The 21,576-nt window shown below is 39.3% G+C and overlaps 1 long non-coding RNA gene across 1 annotated transcript; it reads left to right on the forward strand.

The window, feature by feature from the left end:
* Positions 1 to 1,256: 1,256 nt before the first annotated feature.
* LOC121891194 lies at positions 1,257 to 3,177 on the forward strand. The gene is made up of 3 exons (XR_006094057.1): positions 1,257 to 1,292; positions 2,713 to 2,869; positions 2,992 to 3,177. It is a non-coding gene; the product is annotated as an uncharacterized LOC121891194 (long non-coding RNA).
* Positions 3,178 to 21,576: the final 18,399 nt, after the last annotated feature.

Consider the following 21,576-nt stretch of genomic DNA (forward strand, 5'->3'; position numbering starts at 1 on the left):
TATGTAGAAGTAATCCCTGTTTGCAAACAGCTCAGCTTCGGAGTAATTTGAAAGCTTGGTTTCCAACGGTATTCCCACTTTCAGCTTGAGCCGATGTCAGCTCATGATGGATTTCTTTATATGGTCATCTACGCAACTTCACTGCTCCGCTCCGCTAACATTATGGCATTTTTCCATTGTTTTGGGGGTAGTCACATCATCCATGACCCCATTACACAGCACTGCAAAGTAAAATGAGTAGTTTACCTGTTGGACGTGTGCTGGTCGTCCGCAGCTCTTCATAAAATATCATCATCGCTGTGGCTGTTTCTGCTTGTATTATTCCTCCCCGCATTATTTCTAACTGATCTGCTGAACAAAGAGCTCCAAATATGTCCATATCTTGTTATTTTGACTGGTTTTTAGCGTTGTTAATAAAGCTCTGCTAATTCAGTGAGTAACGTTTCACTTCCTGTGAATTCTCCACAATAAAGTTCACAATTTTACTTAGTTATTTAAAAGCTTTCAATTTAAAGTAGTAAAGCAGGATATGTTGTGTTTGCATTAGCAGCAACTTAACACGACTCTGATATGGCTGCCACTCGGCAGCTGCTGGCCAATCAGAACAGAGTGGGCTCATCAGAATGGGGTCCTTGAAAAGACAGGAGCTCTCTATTAGACTCTATTAGATACAGAGGCTGAACTGAGGGGCTGCATAAAGTATTGTCACATTCTGCCTGGACTTTGTTTTTGTTCTCTTGGTTTTCTCTGTTTCCCTTGTGTGTTCCTCCTGTGTTTATGTGCACCTCCTCTCACCTGCCCTGCATCACCCTTGTTAGCCCAGCCCTGCTCCTAGTGTCTTCCCCAGTTTATCAGCTCCCAGTCTGCCCGTGTGTTGTGTCACCTGTTGTCTGATTACTTTAGTCCCTGTCTTATTTTGAAATGTTTTCTCCTTGTTTCTTGTTAGCTTTACTTCCTGGGTTTGCCCACATTTGTTGATTACTTCATGTGTTTCACCTGTGTTTCGTTTCCCTCACCTGTGTTCAGTTTGCAATCACACCCTGTGTATTTAAGTCCTGGTTTTCTGTTCATTCTATGTCAAGTCATCTGCGTTTGTTCTGCGTTTATGTCCTGTGTTCCTGGCCCTTGTTCCTGTGTCTAAGTATCTTTGGTGTTCCTGCGTTTATGTTCCTGGTTCCTGTTCCCAGTGTCTTCAGTGACTTTATATTGTTCGTTAAATATTCTGCATCGTATCCTGCCTGCCTGCTGTCTCTTGCGTTTGGGTCCACCTGCTCCACTCACCATCTTGACAAGTATAAGATCAATAATGAGTTTTTTTGAACTGTGAATCATGCAAAGCTCCTCTTGTGGAGTCAAAAAATAAAAAAATAGACCTAAAAAATGTACATAATAGGTCCCCTTTAAAAACACAGGGAGGGATTTTTTTTTCTTTGAGCTGCTGGAATTAATTTGACATATCTGAGCAGGAAGCATTGACTTTTATTGAATAGCTTAAACTGAATGAAAAAACAGCAAAGTAGAATATCTGGACAATATATGAAAACAGTATTTTTGTTTCATAAAGAAACTCAGAACAGTAGAGCACTGAGTGCAGCATGACTGTGTTGATCCATATAATCCTAAATTTATAAAGACAACAGGTAAACATGATGGAAATTATTTCCATCAACAGTAAATTAAAACAGGAGCAATAGGAAAACAGGGAGACATCCTACTAAAATGTTAAAATACTGTATATAATACATGTAAAACACATACGGTTGCTAATTTAAATAAATGGCTGGCCACTATTTAATTTTAATTTACAGAATTTCAAACTTTATCTGGTATACAGGCTTTTAGTCTTGAACTGTGTACATTGTCTTACAGATTTCAAACCCAATTTCATACCATCGATACAACAGTGATTATGTGTCAGTAAACACAAATCAGATGAAGATGGTCCATTATTACATAGACCCTTGAAGTAAAAAAGAACACGGTGTTGAGTAGTTGACAGTTAATTGGCCAATCTGTTTTTTTTTTCTTCTTCAGAGCAGCCATGAGCAGCAGGGACCGTGAGAGGGTTTTAACCAAGCAAAACATCAATAACGAGGTCACACTTTGTGTATGACTGCGTGTTTACAAGAGTGTACACAAGGAGCTGTATTTTCATTTCTTTGTGTGTGTGTGCGTCTGAGAAAATCAGAAAGTGAGTGTGCAAGAGGGAGAGGGGGCTTGAAGGGGTCAGCGTTGTTGTTGTGCTAATACAGTTTAGTCCTAATTAGCTGGCTGCCTTTAAGCCTCAAGTGTCCTCTCACAATACACACCATTTCCTAACAATCCATTTCCATGAAAACAAGAATTAGCCCTGAATCTACAACATGATGACCCAAAGTCTTTGTGGTTGTTCTATTTTGGTTGTTTTTTTCCTGTTTCGTGTTCTCCGATGAACATGACATTTCAGCATAAGACTGACATCCCAAAAGACGAATAGCCAAAAGTGATGAGTTGTCTTGTATCTTCTGTCCAAGAAAGCTTGTCTTGACTTATTTGGAAACCCCAAGAGTTGACAGACTGACAGACTGCTCCACCGAGACCCTGTCAGACACTGTGTGTGTGTGTGTGTGTGTGTGTGTGTGTGTGTGTGTGTCACTCTGTATGTGTGCATGTGGCAGTACTGAGGGTCAGAGACTGCCTGTGTGACACATGGCTTGTTGTTTCTTAAATCAGGAAAAAGACAAAAAGATGAAGACAGATGGATTGAATATTTGAAGGATATCAGACCAAAAAAAGTCATTGTGGTGAAAGGGAGCGGTCATATTAATAAAGGCAAGGCATGATGGGTGAAGGATGTGAAGTCTCCTCAATCAGAATACAAATTTACAAGGTGAAAACACACACAAGAGCATTTTTTACATCATGACCTTGTTCAAGTATCTGTGTCTTTCATCTAATGATCCATTAAAGTTAATCTAATTTTTGAATTGTGCTTATTTGCTATCTTTCCAGGAGGGAGATGAGAAAATCTGTCATATCTCATATCTGTCTGTTAAATATGGAGCTGGAGTTGGGTCATTTTAGCCTAACTTTTTGTTTTTTGATTTTGTTCTTATCACCATGTGTATGTTAGTGAATCAGAATCTTTGCAATCTGCATACTGCCAGGCCCCCATTTCTCTATATAAGGAGATACAGACGGGTGACAAATTAAAGGAAAAACTGGTACAGGTCTGAATGTTTGACCAATACAGTAAGGGGATCTGGTGGCTCTGTTATGCTGTGGGGGGCATTTTGCTGGCATGGTTTGGGTCTACTTGTCCCCTTAGAGGGAAGGGTCACTGCAAATCAATACAAAGTTGTTCTGAGTCATCACCTTTATCCTATGATGAAACATTTCTATCATATCACCAAATGAGAGAATATCTGTTTGAAGAATGATGTTCATCCCTCCAGAAGAGTTCCAGAGACTTGTAAAATCAATGCCAACACCATGAACCATGAACACCATTCTTCAAAAAGATATTCCCTCATTTGGTGTTTTGATGATGGTGGATATCAGTCCAAAATCTCTCATGTATTCAGTTGGGTTGAGATCTGGTGACTGTGAAGGCCATAACATATGATTCACATCATTTTCATACTCATCAAACCATTCAGTGACTCCTCGTGCCCTGTGAATTGGAGCATTGTCATTCTGGAAGAGACCGCTCCCATCAGGATAGAAATGTTACATCATAGGATAAAGGTGATCATTCAGAACAACTTTGTATTGATTTGCAGTGACCCTTCCCTCTAAGGGGACAAGTGGACCCAAACCATGCCAGCAAAATGCCCCCCACAGCATAACAGAGCCACCGGATCCTCTCAGGTCAAGCATTCAGACCTGTACCAGTTTTTTCCTTTAATTTGTCAACCATATGTGCGTTTGCCTAGAGGTGCACCAAGGAGAAAGCGGAGAAGCATGGCCCCTAAAGCAGAAAAGTTTAAGAATCTAACGACTGAAGAAATCAAGACAATAGTGTCCAAGGTGGAAGCCAGAAAAGGCACAGTTTTCCGAAAGTTTTTCCGTGGGAGTGACAATAGGGAAAAAAGCATGAAACTTGGGCTGCAATAACTGGAGGCAGTGAATGTTGTGTCCCCTGATATACAAACTGTGGCTGAGGTAAGAAATAAATGATTTGATATAAAAGTTGATGCAAAAAAAGAATAACAGACCAAAAGAAAAAGAAGTTAACAGACGGAGGACAAGGACCACTTGATGTCAGCCCAAGATGAAAGACTTGCCGCAATTATTGGACAAACATCCACAAGTGGGATACTTTCAACAATTTATTTAATAAATGTAAGATGATATTTGCAGTTGCCTCTGTTTTTTGTAATTAACGAGCACAAAATGCAATCAAACATTTTATTCAAACGAAAATTGCAATCAGAATAACATGCACATTTCATCCAAATGAAAATAGCAATGCAAACAACGAATTTGAATTGTAGGCTCAGATGATGCTGGAGTGGAGGATGACATGCCATTGACCTCTCACTCCCAGCTGCCAGCCACACATTCCACTTCTCAAAGCACACCTCAGAAAAATGTAGTGGCTTCAATAAGGGAACATGTTTAAGTGTCCAACATGGAAAAGCCAGTTATTTCATAACAGTATTATTCAGTTTGCTATTTTAAAATTAGACATTTAACTTCATCAACCATCATTAGAGACGCTGCATTAACTCATGGCAGGCCTGCAGCCCTGCCAGGAGGTCCCACACTTGGTTGTGCATCCTGTGCGTCATGTGGCCTGCAGTCTAGTTGCGGCTCTGTTCCAGGAGGTAGAGGAATGCCATGAGTCATTGCAGTGTTGTGAAGAACACAGCATGCCAGAATGATTCTGCACACCTCAGCTTCCTTCAGGGAAGGTGCCCCCCACTGTGTCCAAACACATCCAATGGCCCATGAGCAGCCCAAAGGTGTGCTCTATTATGGTGCGTGTGTGGGCATGGATGTGGTCATAGCGCACCTCTTGAAGGTTACGGGACTGGCAAATGGGGTCATGAGCCATGTTTTCAGGCCATATCCCCTGCCACCTAAACAATCTAAAACAGTTTAGCATAAACAAAATATAAGGTTTAGATTTAATAGTGGTGGAGCAGTGGGTACCTCCTGGCCAGCGGGCCACAATGTTGAATATGTGGCAGTCAGCATCATAGATTACCTGCATGTTGATGGAATGGTCATTTTTCTGGTTCATAAATTGGATGGAGTCGGTAGATAGAGCTTTGATGCACATGTGGGTGCAGTCTATTGCTCCAAAAGTGTTTGGCAGTCCAGCAATGTCATTGAACCCCCTCTCCACATTACTCTGATGTTGTTCATCACAAAGGAATTTAATATGGTCGGGCATTAGCCTTATGATGCCATTTAAAACATTTGGGATGGCACAGGTCAGAGAAGGTTGCAATATCCCAGCCCCATCTGCAATTTCACTCTCAAGTGTCTCTGTAGCCAGGAAACTGATGGTGGACAGGACTTGAACCTTGAGGGTATTGGTTGAGAGCGGTGTGTTCAATGACTTTTACCTGTTCAACAAACACCTGCACATGAATAAAAACCCACATTCTGTATTTATACTGTGCACTGTGTCCTGGTCAGAGGCACATGAACCATTTCTACTGGCAGAATGCATTCATAATATTTATGAATTATTTGCATCTGTATTTATTGATATTCTGATTGTGAATTCATTGTTGAATAACCCAGAATATGATCACAGTGTCTTTTGAACACTGGAAATTATTTATTAGGCTAAATGTTTCAGGGAAAATTGAAATTATGTAACTTCAAACCCGACACTCAGGAATTTTCAGTCTGAATAGTGTCATGTGACTGAATAGATATAACGACAAATTATGTAAAATATAAATGTGTTTAAGCTGTGTTTCTTGCTGACAGACAGACTCTCCCTGACTTTAACTTTATCCATAATAAAAGTTCATGGGGGAAATAACAAGATCATGAAAAGAAAAATCTTTCTAATAAATGAAGTTGTTTATGGTTCTTTTGTTGTTCAACCAATTAACACAGTTTTTTAACTAGACGATAAATCAGAAAAGAAATAAAATATAAAACTTGGGAGTGATACACTTAAATTTAATCTGTTATCTGTCTCCACATTGGTATAAAACTACAGAGATGTATCCGATCAGTCCGATCAGCTGCAGCATCCAATCAGTAACTGATATCCAATAAGGGGGCGTGTCAGCCGGTAAAAGACTTCCGTGAAGGCTGCTCTTGTGTTTTCTTGCTCCTCGCTCTTCAGAGATCCCTTACAGATCTCTTAGATCTCCTTGCTGCATCTACAATTATGTCAATTTTCTCAGATTTTCTTTCTACTGCTGCAGTACAGTTAATAATCACTGTGAAAAATGCCACAAACCTCACCTGATCCTTATAAAAGCAAAACTCATCATGGTTCCTGACTGATTTGTCCTCCAGCTGCTTGTCTCACATCATAAACATTTCTTCCCTACTTCCTCATGCTCAAGTGTCTTCTTAGATCTGACCCTGATTATTTCTGCCTCTCTTACTCTCTTTGGACAGTTATTCTCCCATGCTGCATGAGTCCCTTTGCAAAGAAGACACTGGCATAACGGATTTTGTCTCGTACATTCTTATTCCATAGCTGTCCATCACCCCCTTTACACTCTTTGAATCTGTACATCCATTCAGTGTGAGATTCCATCAACAACAGCTTTTATTGGAGCTTTCTTGCTAAATGGAAAACATGAGTACACATCCATCCAAGCACCTAACATTGAGATTTTCAAGGTTTTTTTCCATCTGTCTTTGACATTCACTCAACTACTATCAAGCCGGATCGTTTTATATCGATCAGTTTAACTTCGCCCACTTCATTCTTAATCTATCTTGCCACAGTGTGCTTTTCTGACAAAGCTCCATGTCCAGCACCTTTTATCAAACCCTGAATCTTAAGTCCAACCATGTTGATTTCTTTTTCATGTTCACTCTCATTATGACTCAATGAATCAACTTTCTTTTTCTTTCTCTTCTCTGAGGCTCTCCTGCTTCTAAATTCAAAATCCTCAACTTCCATTTCCTTTGTTCCCTCTCCATGTTCCCCTTCCAACCCTGCAGTCGCCATCCATGTATCCTGCACCACATTGGCTAATTAGTCTCTCTGTATAGCACTGCATGACACCATACAGTCACTCCCCAATGAGTGGCAAATACAACAGTCAGCACAATACTTTGGTCAAAAGAGTTATGACTGTGACTTAATTTGTTTAAATATTTTATTTGTACCTGGGAAGATTTCAGACATTAAAACTAATTTTCACTCTAGTAGGCCTACTGATGCTTGCATTTGCAATTATCTTGCAGTCTTTTACATAAGCTTTATATAAGCTTCTTTCCAAGTCTTTTATTAGATTTGAAATGTTACAGTGGGATATATGTTAGCCGCTCAGTGAAGATCAGACTCTGACTAGAACATTTAACACTGACAACATTAATTACATTCAGTTCCCAGCAATGAAATAACAGTTATGAACTAAAACTCACAACCTTTCAGAGTCAGACTCTGAGCCTTCTTGTTCGTTGTCTGGCAGATGCTGTCTAAATTTCAAATGTAACTCCACTATTTAGTCTGTCAGGTCTGGACCAGGGCCAGCATTAACAATAATGGGATTGTTGCTCGCACAATCTAAAAACAAATGTTTTGGCTCAACAAATTAATGTTTGCATCAAGCTTTTTGAATTATGACAACTTCTGATAAGATTATGTTGAACCAACAAACTACATTGAGGGTTAGCTTTCACTCTACAATCAAAGATATTTTTAATTACCACATACTTAATCACTGGTGGTGTAAAGTTTTTAAGTAGATTACTAAATTAAGTTGTTCCAACTAGTTTTTCCACAATATTTAAAAGGAATTTTTAGGTATCATGTACTTTATTACCATAATTATGAAAAGAAGATTTTGAGTAGAAAAAAATGTGCCTGTGAATTAAGATTACACAAAGTCGTTAACGGTTACATGAATAAGCAAAAATTGGAACATGTTTTTCCTCCCCACTGCATAAATGAAAAGCCATCTTTAGCTGAGCAGCTTTCACAAGTAAAACTTTATCATTCTAATCCACTGCCATGCTAAACTAAAGGATAGAATGACCAAATTACACTGCTAAATATGACTAGCCTTAGCTATGTGTAGTAGTAACAGATTCTATCAAGTTGTGTGTCAGCAGGTGTAGCCTAATTTCTGTGCGCAAGTCCACTATTGGTCATTTCACAATTGAGAATGTGCCCAAAGATATTGCTTTAGTAAAAATTGTTTGTAAATGAAATGATGCTCACATTGAAAACATCCTCTGTATCCCTGTGTGATATTTGTCCCACGACAGCTTCTCTAATACACAGTACAGACCGCAGTTTTTAGGGCCAGGTGCTCTCCACCGACTGCAAGGATCAGGGCATGATGGGTAACGCCTGGCTGTCCCCTGGTGAAAGAGCTGATTGGCTCAGGTGTTTGATCAACAACATGACGTTGTACAGAAACTCTTCATTTTTTGTGTGATTGTAAAGATTTTGATTTTATCAGTCTGATCCTGTACTAAGAATTCAGATGTGTGGTTGATGATTTATCAGCCAAATAGACACAATATGAACATTTTGTCATTATCTAATTCTAAGCATTATGAACTGAAATAACATAAAACTTTTGCTAACAAGTGTGACATAAAGATTCTCCTCTGTACAGATGTGAAGCCCAGACAGTCTGAATATTTTACAGATAAAGGATATTGTGGTGGAAGTAGACCGAATAAAGGAGACCAAGAAAGAGGAATTTGGCTTTTGTATATTTATTTATCTTTTGTGCAAAAGGACCGAAACCTACAAAGTGACAGTCAGCATCTGCCGAGGAATCAGAGTTTTTATATGCATAGGAACAAAGACTCAATAGTTACACTCAATGAGAAAAACACATGGATGATTGATTAAGGCGTTTCTCAATTGAAGGCTCACCCTTTGTCTCAAATTTGCACGGGGGACAGTTAATGTTCAGTTAAAGTTCGAGCAAAGTTCAGCGGAAGGGAGCCAGTAACACAGGAAATCATACTTAGATTCAAAGGTTATGTATTAAATGATAATTGTATATTCAAGGGTTATACATTAAATGACAAGTTATGTATTATATGAGCTAGGTTATGTCCTCTACAGATGTGTATTTCTGCTCCTGTCCCCTGGTATTTTGAGTATTAATTAATTAATTTATTTGTTTGCACATTAAAAATACATTTTTATACAATAAATATCGATTTGATATGTACACAAAGACATTCACATATAAAAACACACTTTGACCTGCATATAGTCAGCTAGGCTATACATTAATCTAAGGTAAATAAACATCTAGGCAGGAGTGGTGGGAAGCTAAAAATTTATACCAGAACCTCTCCACAAAACTAAAGGCAAGACAAACAGAATTACACTGGATACAAATAATTCTGTTCTAGTTGAATTTCTATATCTCTGGAATAAGATGTGAATGAGTTTGACAAGTCTGACGGCAGCTGACTATGGTCAGCATGTTGACTGGCAGGTAGTGGTCCACTTGCTACAGTGATTAAATTTCTATGTAAAAGAATTTAATAGTTTAATATTTGAGATTACAGAATAAATGCTGTTTTGATTATCACAAGGTAATTTTAATAGGCTGTACACTATCATACAGAACATCATTAAAACAATGTTAGTGATTGAGTAGCTACTTGAGTAGATTGATCTAATAACATTTTCTTGAATTGGGATCTGATCTAACAGGATGTAAATATTTGTGACTTCCTGTATATTCTTGGAAGGCTGCTGGAAACTGTCATGACTGCAGCTTTTTGTCACCGCTCCCTGCTACTGCCGCCTGATCCGGCCCGCTTTCCAGGCAAGGCGCAGTTCATCTCAAACGAGCCTAATGTCATTCCCCACAAGGAAGCACTGAGCTCGCCACAGCAGGGAGTGGGGAGTGACAATACTGACTCCACCCCAAGAAAATGTAGCTTCAGAGCATAAAGACAAATCCCACAACAGCCTCATGTGTTCCGCCATCTAGCGGTGCTGCCATTACTACGGTGGCAACAAATTGCCAACTACATGTTACTCATAGAGGGTCAAAATTGCCTAAGCTCTGGATAGGTTGGCCAAATATTGCACACTTCACCAGATGATGAACAAATCAGTCTAAAAGGACCTGACCGATACTCATAGTCCATTAACAACTATCATAATGTTGAATTAACTCTGCAGAGGAAGGATGGCAAAGCCGTAGGTGTGAACTATGACTGTATGGTTAACAGAGGGAAGTGCTGCAGTCATACAGCAGGACTATTTTACAAGGTGAAAGATGTTGTGACCTAGGGCTTCACAGGCACGGCTTGGTTCCAGTGTGTGCTTGGAACCAATCCACTTGGAAAAACGTGGTGCCAGACAGTTGAGAACATTCAAGGGCCAGGTCATGGACCTTTTTTTTTTTTTTTTTTTTTAACCTTTATTTATTCAGGGGAATTTTCACTGAGAGCAATGCTCTCTTTTTCAGGAAAGTCCTGATCACATTCACACAGTTACACATTCATAACTGGAAGCTGCCCAGTACAACCAGTGTATGATCTGCTGGCCACTGAGCAGCTCCACTAGAGCAGTTGGGGTTAAGGGCCTTGCTCAAAGGCACCTCAGTGGCAGTAATGAGGGAGGGGCAAGGAAAATTACGAAAGTACAGCTACAGCATTTGAGACAGATGCATTTGCCTTGCAATGTCACATAAATATTTATTTCCTTCTTGCTCATCTATGTCTTCACCTTTATCCATTTCAGATGCCTCTTCTTCCTCTTTCCCCCTGAATTAACTGAGGTTGCAAGTCACATAGCCCCACACAAATACTTACAATGTCATTAACATTTTTTTACCCTACCAGGGATTACATTTCTCAAAAATTTAAAACCTTTCAACCTTCGAATTGCATGCTCAACATTGATTCTGACATTTTCCAAGCAACGCCTTTCTGTAACTAAATGCTGGAAGAGCCAGAGTTACACCTGGAGGTCATACATCTGTGATGATGAATCCATGATCCGCTAAAATTTGATCACCATGAATCAGGTTAGGACAACTGTTCTTTGTGATAAAAGTATCACTGGCCCTTCCACCAAACAATTTTGAGACTTTTGGACTGCCAACTTGATGATCCTTGGCTGCGGGAGAAAAGCCATGAGGGCGCATGAAAGCTGCCAAAACTGTCAATACCTATGCCTGTGAAAAACTCATCAAAGGATCAGTTTGTGTTGCACTTTTGTGTTTCGTTGACTTGTTAGAACGCATCACACTTCTGCAGAGGCATGATATTTTCCAAATCATTGACATTCACTTCAGCACTAAGCTGCCTCTGTGTGTGCTTTTACATAGCAGACTGATCAGAGCAGTAAACTCTGCCATGAGGGAGAACAAAGACGTTACTAGGACGAGGGGAGGACATTTCTCTTCACTTGGTAACGTTAAAAGTTAAGTTAGACTTTTTCTGTAGGCTTCCTGAGTCATTTTTAAAAAAGAAGAGAGAAAAAGAGAGAGAGAGAGCTGAGAGCACCAGTGAGAGAGAGAGAGAGCAGCTGAGGTCGAGCGAGCTAGAGAGTGGATGAAGAGAGGGAGCGCTAGTAGTGAGAAAGCTGGTGAATCAGATACATAAAACGTTATGTTCTGATTGTTTCACAGTGGTTACGTTCTAACGTTCTAAAGAGTTAGGTCTCAACCTGCTCTATGTGAAAAGTGCCCTGAGATGACTTTTGTTGTGATTTGGCGCTATAAAAATTGATTGATTGATTGATTAACGCACAAACACATCCACACCTCCGCTCAACCCTGCAGCTGTACTGCCCTGCATTGTACTGATTTGGTGTGAATTCCGGCTAACACAACAGCGTCATCTCCCTTTGCCGCTGTGCCGGCTGTCCCTTTTACACACCGAGTCAATCCGGCTCTGTGGTTACCTCCATAGCCAGCTTATTGGCGGAGAAACTCTGCCCCCCCACTCTGTATCCGTACCTTTTTATACAGAACAGCAAGGCAGATTACAGGTACAGTATTCCCGAATGGAGAGCAGGTCGTCCAGCTCCTCCGGTCCACAAATCGAAGTGTCTTTGGGCAAGATACTGAACCCCAAATTGCTCCCAATGGCTGTGCTAGCACCCTGCATGGGTGGTGGATCTGCTGGTTGACTACACTGGAAGTGGAGCTGTCTGACTCCTGAAGACAATCTTTTCATTTCAGCTGATATTTAACTTAAACAGCTCTTCTGATAAGTTAAATAAACTAAAGTAAGATGTGTAACGTAAAGTTACTGTTTGACATCAATGAAGTGGTTTTACGTGTTTATCTTGCGGCGCCTCTGTGACATTTTGCACCCTGAGCTTGTTTCTCTGCCGGATGCACAGAGGGCAGAAGCCTCCCTCAGGTTTGGTCTCTGTGGGGAGAATGTTGGTTCTTTTGTAGGAGGCTTCCTTCTTGACTTCCCCTCTAAAGTTTTAATGCCATAATTTGTGCAAAGTATGGATACATAAACTTGGGCACAGCCATAATAGACTCTGTTAAAATTATTGGGATGCGTTTCTTTAGCAAATTCCAGAAACAACATTTAATCTGATTTATTGACAAGACAACTGAAAGAAAAGGTTCCCAAACTTTTTCTGCAGGATGCCCCCCCCCCCCATACATGCACCTACATACTGTAAACACACTCTCAGTCACATCCTTTGAAGAATTACACTTCTACTGTAGTCCTGCAATCTTTTCAGTGATTGAATTTGTTAATGTAGTTTTTGCTGTATAAACACTTTTTCTGTGGAGCGCCTTCTTGACTTTACTTTCATATACTACAGTATACTGTACTGTCACTTTCAACATAATCTTGATAATAAATCATATATACTGTTACCAAACACACAGCAAGCACATTAAGGCTACATCCACCCTCATATGTTTTCATTTTAAAACGCATAACTTTTGCTACATCTACGCCTGGTTAAGTTACACTGCTGTGCCTCCTGCCTAAATGTGCACAGTGTCTCTCTCTCAATGGAAAGATGCAGCTTAGGGGGGATCGCTGCATATAACCCTATAGTTGTTATATACATATATATATATATATATATATATATATATATATATATATATATATATAGACCAGGCACTACAGCAAATCAATAGGACGGGCATTTGACTTTTGTGAGGGGGCACACAATGCTTTATATATTTGTTTATCCTGTTTATTATTATTATTATTACTATTATTATTATCATTATTGCATCATTGAAAGTAAAGTCAAGAAGGTGCTTCACAGAAAAAAGTGTTTATTATAAAATGAAAACAAAAAATGTAGTCAAAAATGATGGCAAACAGTATCTACTGTACACTGTAGAGGCTACTGATGCCTGCTTGGATTTCCTCTATTTTAGATTAGATTAGATTGAACTGTATTGTCACACCTTCAAGTGGGTAGCCCTGTTGTAATGGAGATGCAAATCCCTGCTGCACTGGGCTGAAATAAAATGATGAAATTTAAGCTCCAATATCAGATTTTCAAACAATCTAATAGACATTAGTGTCTAACATTCAAATAAATGATCAATACAGTATTTATTTGGTGTCCACAGCTGATTTATACTGTATGAAAAGCTTCTTCAGTTCATGAAATCCCTGCAGCATCTCAAGGATATTCTGATATGTTGATAAATGATAAATTGAAATTGGTTGATGATAAATTGATAAATAATAAATAATGAATAAATAATAGTGATTAATTTAATCTATGTGTCACAGGAATTTGAGGTCCAGTATTTTTCTGATCAGGCATCTGACAAACAGGCTCTATCATTATTATTATTATTATTATTATTATTATTATTATTATTATTATTATCATCATTACACTCAGAGCAATAGTTCTTATATCTTATGTTGCCTTTACACTACAGTGGTACTGTGGACTTAACACATATTTACTTCAACACTAATCAATATTATGTTACACAAATAGAGAGATTCAGAATTGGATCAATTTTTCATAAGTTGTTATGGTAACATGTGGTATGCAACATATGAACAGTGGTGTTAATGCAGTCTACATCACAAGGCGGTTTATGTCAAAAGTATACAGGTTAAATGGATGGTTTCCAGTAGCTCAATATGATAAATACACACAATAAAAAAATCTCTTTGTCATCCGGTTAATCCGCTCAGTGTGCGTTGCTTTGACTTCTGTGTGCCAGAGGTGTAATGAAGGTATCTAGTCAGGATGACATGGTAGCATTTCATAGGCTGGTTTGCCTGAAAAAATAGTTTCTTTGATTAATTATGGTGCTGCACTGCCCCTCGCAGTTGAGTTCCGCCTTTTTGGTCCCGTCAACGTCACGTTATTAACTAACATTTAGAAAATCGATTTTTGATATTTGTGAATCAGTGCAGAATCGTCCACGTCCACATCGCGATGCATCTAAGAATCATTTTTTCCCCCCAACCCCTAGCTGTAAGTGACAGCATGGTCTTCAGGTGAGTGGTGTGGCAGCAGGAACGGTAGCGAAAGAATGAGCAAAGCACTGACGGCTTACAGTAAGTGCACTGCCATAATTAGAAGGGTACATCGGATATATGTTGCAGTGAGAGGAGTAGAGCATGGTCATGTAATTTAACTAAACAAACATGCATTAAATAATTATTTTTCATCCAAGGAAAAACCTGAGTGAACATGTCCACTGGCTGGTATTGGGGAAGGATTTAAACCTGTATCCTTGTTTCTGTGATGACAGCTCTAATGACAGACTCTCCATGCTGCCACAGGACAATATTTTCACCTGTGTTGGCTCACCTTACCAAGCAAATGTGACAAGGTGACACAAGGCTAACTGAAACACTGATGCACACTCTCTTGCCTGTTTCACAGAGATTGTGAAGTACTTGTTTTAGTGCTTTCATTATCCCTGTTTCTATCTGTTTTTGTGCCCTTGTTCTCTGTAAATCACATTGTGACAAACTTGTTAGTTCAAAGACCTCTATAAATAAAATCGACCTACACAGAAATAGGGTTATACACAATAGTGCTAAGAACAGGAAGAACACATCTAGACAAGAGATTACCCTTGTACTGCACAAAATATTTAGATTTAAATCAGAACATATTGAGTAATCCTGGCAGCAGTGATGGCCGTGTGCAGTAGTGATGCTAAAAAGAAGCTGGTCATATAAAGCCCTTCAAGTGAGAGAGATACATTTATTGCAAAGGCCAATATGTGGCATTTAACGCATATACTGACTCATGACTAAGTTGGTGAGGATCAGAGCAACTCTTAGAAGCTTAAAATGTAAATTAATTTTGTTACAGAGCACAAAATATAATTGGGTGTGCCTAGACCTGAATGCAGATACTTCTTCATCAAAACCATCAAATCACATCCTTTTTAGGGGCTGAAGACAAGACAATGTCATTAAAAGGACATCTAATGTGAATATACCTACATTACTCTCCATCAAAATGAGAGAAGAATATCTTTGAAGAATGCTGTTCATCCCTCCAGAGTCCAGAGACTTGGAGAATCAATGAAAAAGAAACACTGAAGCTGCTCTGGAGGCTTGAGGTCGAACAACACCTTACTAATACAGTTCACTTTTCACCCACATGTACTTGTGTAGGGTCCAGCTCCAGCAACCAAAGGGCACAACTCTGCTCTACTTTTTTCTTAATTGATATTTTTTAAAATAACAATGTATCAAATGACAGTGTGTAATGTAAGAGGCATCACTCATAGTGATGAATCTACAGAAAATTATTAGTGCAGCTCCCCTCGGCTTTACCGAGCTTTATAGTGAGTTTCAGCTCATTGTTTAGCTGTCTGGCTGTAACTTTACTGTTTTGGTATAATGGCTGTAGTGTTGTTTTCAGCCACAGCAGGCAGCTGTTTTTAGAGAAAAAGCTCTAAAAAGCCACTGCCTGCTCAAAGACACTACCTGCTCAGTACCAAACAGCAAACAGACACAGTTAGCTGTAGACTAGCTGGTGAACATAGTGGAGCGTTTAACAGCTAAAGAGCCAGATATTTCACTCAGGAGTTGGTAAAGACCAAAAACAGAGTTAAAAGAGAGTGAATATTGGTCTTGTATTCACCAGATGGACAGAAACATGACTCCAAATGAATGATAATGATGCTCCGTAACTGCTGGATGTGCAAATAAGAAGTTGAAATGTGATGATATGTCAATGTTGTGGTCACACAACACATCAGTTAACATCAGTTATTGCAGGTTTAAGGTGCGCTGAGACAGGAAGTGAATTTGACTGCTGGACCAGTTGTGTTTATTTGCCTCAAACAGCTAATATACTGACTGTATGGATGTTAGCTGTAAGCTAGCTGAGTGGGAGTGTGTCTCTGTGTGTGTTTATGTGTTTCAGCTCTGCCTCAGACTGAACACAGAACTCTCCAGTAACTTCACTTCTTTTTATTATTTCCCTCCAGTCTCCGTTTTCCTCTCGCTGCAGTGTGTTTATTAAGCTCCAGAATATTAGAATTGTTTTTGCTCAGACATTTTCAACTCACATAGATGTATCTTGTCAATTTACGAATTTCCTCTTTCTATTGACTTTTCTTGTAATTGTGCCACCTCTGAAATTCACTGAACACAGAGTGTAGTTTTCCTGTTTATCTCAAACAAACAGTTGTTGCTGCTTTTGAAGATGTGAAGCGCATCACTTCCTGTGTGACAGATGAGTTTTCCCAGGAAAGATATTATGTCATAGCAATCAGCAATAAAGAGTAGCAAAACAAACACTGTTTATATGAGAATATCTCACTATAATTAAAGAACCATTTATTTATTATCTGTTTGTTTGTTTGTATGTGTATTTCAAACATGTAACAAATAAAAAACAAAAACAAAACAAGACAGTAAACATATACAGCAAACTCTCAATAAACAAAGTATCATAAACATAAATAAACAACATACATAAATATTACATGTCTGAAAAGGAGTAGGAAGAATTGTACACTTATATGGTCCTACCCCTTCTTCATAACTCAAACGATTAACTCAATATTATATGTATAGCTCACAACCAACTACTTCAGTGCTATTATGTACAGCCCAAATATCCACCTAGTGTCAATCAGATATAATTTAAACAATTACCTCAACATTCATCCTATCAACCCTTCCTCATCATCACTATACCTCTTAATTTTTATTTTTTTTTTGTACACCTTCTTGAATTGATTTATATTTGGACTTCGCTTGAATTATATACCATTCCACAAATTTACCCTGCCAATTGAAATACACATACTCTTCAGAGTGGTACAAACACGATGTTGTTTTGTTTAAATTAAACTTTCCTATTAAATTATAACCTCACTATCTGTATAAGAACATTATTTGTATGTTACCCGGAAGTAAATAGTTTCTTGCTTTATACAGTATTTGTCTTAAATTCCACCAGATCCAATTTCAGAGCATGTGACTCTAATAACATGTGTTCATGATATCTGGCAATTGTTAACTATCCACATGGCTCTTTTTTGAAGTATGCATAATGAGTGTAAGTTGCTTTTGTACATGCTACCCCATACATCCATACAGTAATTCAGTAATTTATAAAAATCAATATTTTTGATTCTCTACTTATGTCAATTATGTACAAGATGAAAAAAAATTGGGGCCAAATACTGACCCCTGAGGGACTCCACAAGTAATATCCATTACTTGGATTGATTTATAGTCGTCTATCTTTACAAATTATTGCCTGTTTCTTAAATAGCTTCTCAACCAATTTGGCACAATCCCTCTAATACCTTTCCAATTTATCGAGTAATATATTCTGATCAATGGTATCAAAAGCTGTTTTTAGATCCATAAATACTCCCACAGCATACTTTTTTTGGTCTATACACAGGTGTATGCAGAGTTTTTCCAGTATCTTAGAGAATGAGGAAAGTAAAGAACCGTGAAAGTGGTGTCTATCCCCCGCTTCATTTAATGAAATAACTTTTAGTTTTCATTTTGCTTGTAAATGTAACAGTTTGAGAGGACAAGTTACAAATGAGTTAGTGATTTTGCAATGACATCAATGACGTTCTTGACTATTTGCCTACTGACTTCATTCCACTCAGTAGACATTTTATTCTTACACTTGCTAACAATATTGATGATTTCCTTTTCTTCTACAGCTCTCAGAAAAATTGAACTTGGATTTCTCTCTCCATAATCATTAAGGCCCCCCCTACTGTTGTTTCTGGGTCATTGATTCCTTCTTACATATCCTCATAATATAAACGTAAAGTCACAGTGGGAATACTTGTCATTGAGGCGGAACATAACAGTGAGTAGAGCCTTTAAGTACACTGAAGGTAAGACCATCTGATCTGACTGCAGACACCTCCTCCTATCCTCCCCTCTGTCATCTCCAAACAAATCTCCTCGCTCATTTACACTTCTAAAGGACGCCTACCTGCCTTAAGGAAGTGCCTCTTGTGTGTGCGTGTGTGTGCGCGTGTGCGTGGGTTCGTATGGGCATGCCTGCCGGTGTGTACGTGCGAGGATAATTAGAGGAAGCTATCTGTCTTCGCACCCTTGAGATTTTTTTTACAAGCTGGAAACAGTGATGTCAATTCATTTCGCAGCGTTTTATGATTAATTCTCCCAGCACCAATTTTCATTTAAGGCGTAGAATCGATAGGGGACAAATTTTGCAGCTGATAAACTGCAACGGCCCCACTGTGTGTGTTTGTGTGTGTGTGAGAGAGAGAGAGAGAGAGTGTGAGAGAGACCTATCATCATAGAGGCAGCAAGGAAACACACACACACACACTCCTAAGCTTGAATAAGAGAGTACGAAAATAGATCTATGTCACGTATTGTGCAACTCACTGCAGAGACAACAGGGTCGTCCCCTCTCAATCCTAGTCTCGGTCTGAGGATCTCTTTATCCATGACAGACTCTCTCAGAGGGGTGGTTTATTAAAAAACTGAGCGAGGAATAGGGAGAGGAAGACGAGGAGGAGGAAGAGGAGGAGGAGAGAGCGAAGGGAGGTAAACAAAGACTGTCACCAAACAGCCTTAGAGTCCTTTGTCACTTTGAGAAAGAGAGCAGCAGCTCCGGCAGAGAGGATGGAGCTGTGAGTTTGTGTCAGCATCCCCGCATTAAGTGTGTCTATCTGCGAGTCTGAATGTATCTCTGTGCCTGTGATTGAAAAGGGATGGTAGGAATTGTGGGAAGCCGTGGGAGGTTACTCGGAGTGTTGCATCATGGGAGGTAGGGTCAAATAGAGTTCAATGCTGAGCGAGTTGACCCAGAAGTATTGTCAGGATAACATGCACGCAGATGCACGCATAGGATAATGCCTGAATCCAAAATTTTTCATCTTGGGGGCATAATACCCGTGGTGCCTTAAAGCAGTGTTTAAAGCCTTTAAACACACACACACACACACACAACTGCTGCACACAAACATACAGTTGATGAGCTTATCTCGTCTGAATGTAGGCTATTTATTTGTTTGCCAAGAGTGGAGATAAAGCAGAGGGACAAAGAACACCAGACACTGTAAATCCATTTATGTGTGAGAGAAAGTGTGTGTGTCTGTATGTGTGTGTGTGTGTGTGTGTGTGTGTGTGTGTGTGTGTGTGTGCGTAACTGGCTACTGTCCATCTGCATGGTCAAGTTATCCACTGATTCAGCTGACAGTCTTTCTCTAGCTCACTGTTCAATGTCAACACTTTAATTAAATGACACAAATGAAGCCGATGCACATTTGTATTCAGTGTGCATCTTGCAGTGGTGATTTGGAATCACTGAGCAGGTTCTCCTGATCAGCTCGTTAAAAGGGATGTGGGAAGCAAACTGAATCAGGACTCTTGTTCTTATATGAGTAACAAAGGCCAAGCATGACTGCAAAACCATTTTTTATCACACGTCTGGCTTCATTGTTTGATAGTTTACAACTGAGATGAGACCATATTACATTCTCATGTGAGTGAGCTTGGTCAGTACATCTCTCAGAACAAGCACAACATGCTAACATGCAAGGTCACTAATGTTCTTCACCTCAAGCATATACCTGAGTGTGGCTGGAGACGCTGTACAGAGTGGCTGTGTAGATGAATAAATGATGATTTCCCAAAAAAATAGCTCCCACCACTGTTACTGTCTCTTCAATGTCTAGTTTTTAAAATTTGTTTCTAGTCATGCAAGCAGCGTGGCATTGTGGTGATGTCAGTCAGTCAGTCTATCGGTTCATCACTAATTTTAGTACATTCAGGGTCCCCAGAGGAAGAATCTAATTTGATCCCTGGTGTTCCATTTAATGATACCAACAGAAAGCTTCCACTTCACTACACACACTTAAGATATCTCTAATAACTCTAATGTCTGAAGTGATGGAAGGTCCCCCATTTACTGCTGTACTGCTGATGGTTTCTTAAAACTAGGTCAACTATGTAGTGCAAATGTGCAATTATTTTTAAAATTGGTGCCCTATGACTAGAGAAAACTGAGAAAAAGGCAGCAGATGACCTTATTGCTCTAAGGGTGAAAATCCTACAACAACCAGAATGCATTGCACATGGTCATATCCAAGGCCACTGATGGTGTGTTTACAGAAACAAAGTTAGCAGTGATCAGCATTATATCTCTTTACCAAGGGGAGAGTCCAGAGTCCAGATATATCATAACAGTATGCAAGAATCATTAAAACAAACGGCGTGCTTGAGTTAGTTATGCGGATCTTTGCAAACTTACTGAGAACTGCACGCAAGCCAGAATGCTGCCAGAACACATTGGTGGACGGTAAAAAACCTCCACGTCTGCAGTCTCCATTTCAGCTTGGTTTGGGAAACAACGGTGGATGAAGGGGTGAAAACTACAACCAATCACTATGGACGATGAGGAACCAGGATCTGTTTGTGCTCAACCTCTGCAGATGGATGCAGCTGCCCATGTGACAGGCAACACAGTCGCTGTTGTTCTGTTGTGTATTCAGAGTTGGCAAAGTCCAACATAATATTCTGTGAAAAAACAAAGTCAGGTTCACCAAAGCACTGAGAAGTTTGTTGCAGCACAAAGTTTTCTATTTTGTCTCCATTCTTCTGAAGATCATCACCAGTCACCAGCTGATGCTTCAATGCCACACTGGCTCTTCAAGTCCTGCAGTTGTGACGTTTTTCTTATTGCTTTTTGGTGCCATTTTTGTGAATGGGACTCACACACAAGTAGAGGGGGCAAATAGTCTTATATAGCAAGTTGGGGGCATTGATCATGCCAATTGAAAAAGTTTTGAGGAAGTTTCAGATAAGAATATGAAAATGTTCTTGCATGAGGCTCATTTTCTCTCAGTGTTTCATCCATTCAACATTTCTGTTTTCTGGGAATGACTTACATTCTCACAGGGCCAGAGCAAACAAGACTGTTCAGGTCTCATAGGTCACCTATGAGGAGACGAACATTAAGTTTTCACATGATTTATGTTGATTAATATGAATGAAATCAACTTT

The sequence above is a fragment of the Thunnus maccoyii genome, chromosome 3 (genome assembly GCF_910596095.1).
Source record: "Thunnus maccoyii chromosome 3, fThuMac1.1, whole genome shotgun sequence".
In the NCBI taxonomy this organism is placed as follows: Eukaryota; Metazoa; Chordata; class Actinopteri; order Scombriformes; family Scombridae; genus Thunnus; species Thunnus maccoyii.